Below are 2,500 nucleotides of genomic sequence, written 5' to 3'. Positions count from 1 at the left end.
CTGGCTTAATCTCGACCTCATTTCTTTATCTCACCTCACTGATGAGGCAGTTTTAGGCTCCTGCCATGGCTACATCTCATTCTCGTGAGACTTACACGAAGATAACTTGTGTTACATGAGGATAAAAACTTCGAAAAAAAAAAATTGAAATGAATGTACACCAAAGGCATATATTTCGTGTTTTCTGACGTTCAGAATATGCTCAAGGTGATGCTAGTTAATAGCAGACAAGCAGTTCCTTTAAAGTTATATCTAGTAAACATAACAACGGGAATGAAAGGCTGGGAAAGACGTGCATTGTACCAAGTCAAATTTTGAAGAGTTACTCAAGAAGTGAGTTTTGTTTTTTCTGTACATAGGGTGAGAATAGTTTTGCAGCACGATCTTCCAAGAAAGAAATATCATATGACGACTCGATAGGAGAGTTCTTTTACCTCTCTGAGGCCGGCGAAGAGGAGAGAATGTGAATCGTGTCCGAGGATAATTAGGACCGCATGGTTTCACCGATTGTATAACGAGTTCTTGATATAAGTTAAATAGAAATATTTGACATTAACTAAAACCCATCTGTAAAAGGGGACATCATGTCAGTGGCGTTGATAGAGGTGCCTCTTCGACACAAAATCTTACAGGAATCTGAACATAATCGTTGAGCGTTAACTCAATAATTCACCATCCCACTACAACGAAGTTAGAAGTGAGAAATCATTGGTAGGGGAAGTCCTGTCAGTTACGGCAAGCCGTTTTTTTTCTTATATATATATATATATATATATATATATATATATATATATATATACATATATATATATATAGTCGTCTATATATATATATATATAGCCCGATGAATTGAAAATGTGACTATTACGAATAAGGTAATAGATATCTTACGAAAAATAAACTGTCTGCACCGTACAATGAATACAGTAGTGTTTGATGAGGGTGATAACGTGTAAACATTGAATAGCGGAGGAGGTAAGCGGGGGAGGGGGTGTTCACCAAGAAAGCAAAGGCTATCGAGGAAGTTAAGGTGTGAGAGCAAGCTGGAGAGGGCTTACAACCGTAACATAAGAGCGGCTTTTCTCTTCAAGCTTAAAACACGAAAGTTTACCGCGACATCGAGTGTGGATAAGGGCATTTTTTCGTTAAGTATAAAATGGCGAAGTTTATTCACTTACGAAAGTGGATACATGGCACATGTGAGCAATTTAGAAAAGTAAAAGAAGTGAGACTTCGTGACAACAGATGGCCCAAAGTTAAGCTTTATTTCAATTACATATTGACTGATTGATTTTTATCTTATTATTTATGTATCTATTTACTTATTCATTTACTTATGTACTTATTTATTTATTCATTTATTTCTTATATATTTTGTTTCTTATTTATTTATAAGTTATTCATTTATGTATCTATTTATCTATTAATTTATTGATCTATTTATTCATTTTATTATTTATTTTTTTATTATTGATTTACCTATTTATTTATTTGTTGATTCACTTATGTATTTGTTTCGTTTATTTATCTATTTATTAACTGGTTTACTATTTATCTAAATACTTGTTCATTTATTTCTTTATGTACATATTTATTTACTTATTTTTCATTATTTATATATTTATTTATCTATTTGTTTGTTTGTCTATATATTCATATATTTTTTCATTATATATATTTAATCAATTATTTATTTATTTATTTAATTATTCATTTATTTACTAATTTGTTTATTTATTTCTCTTTTCATTTGTTTCTTCTTATCTATTTATTTATTTATTTTTTTCATTTACAGGATTACTTACTTTTCTATTCATTAATTTGTATATAAACTTATTTGTGTATTTGTTTGTTTATTTGCTCTTTAACAGATTAAGATTTGCACGAAAATTTTCTTAATGATAGAGACTTTCGGACTTTTTACCCAAGACTAATTGGTGGAATCTTCATTACCGACGGTGAGAAGAGAGAAAACCTCTGAACGACTAGCTCAAGACGCAATTGTTTGTTTGTGAGGGTCAGACCTTGGGAGAAGGAGAGTGATCGAAGGCTTTCAGGAAAAATAGACTTAATGTCGAAAAGGAGGAGAGGATGTTTGCCTCACTAGACACGCTCGGGGATGAAGAACAAGATGAAATAAAGGAAAAAATGTAAAAGGAGTAGATTCTATGAAAGAATATAAACTTTCTACGTTTGAGGCAATAGAGACGAATGGTGCTAAACATAGTATTTATACTCGGATATTTTCAGGATTCATGGCAATAAACGTCAAGAGATTCTGCGTCCACGCGTATGCGGATGTATGTGTATGTGAAGAGAACTCGGAGGTCATATATGACCGATCTATGGGTAATGCTGTGACCTTATACGCCCATACACACCCAACTCCCTCCCCAAGACAGTTAGAGCAACGACTCGCAGTGCAGCAATACTGAAATTATTTCAGCTCTGGGCAGGATACGAACCCGGATCGCCGCAGTGGCGGCCTCGAACGCTACCA

This window comes from Oratosquilla oratoria, chromosome 7, assembly GCF_046742065.1.
Source record: "Oratosquilla oratoria isolate Oo_2021 chromosome 7, ASM4674206v1, whole genome shotgun sequence".
NCBI classification, from domain to species: domain Eukaryota; kingdom Metazoa; phylum Arthropoda; class Malacostraca; order Stomatopoda; family Squillidae; genus Oratosquilla; species Oratosquilla oratoria.
This window is presented reverse-complemented; position numbering follows the sequence as displayed.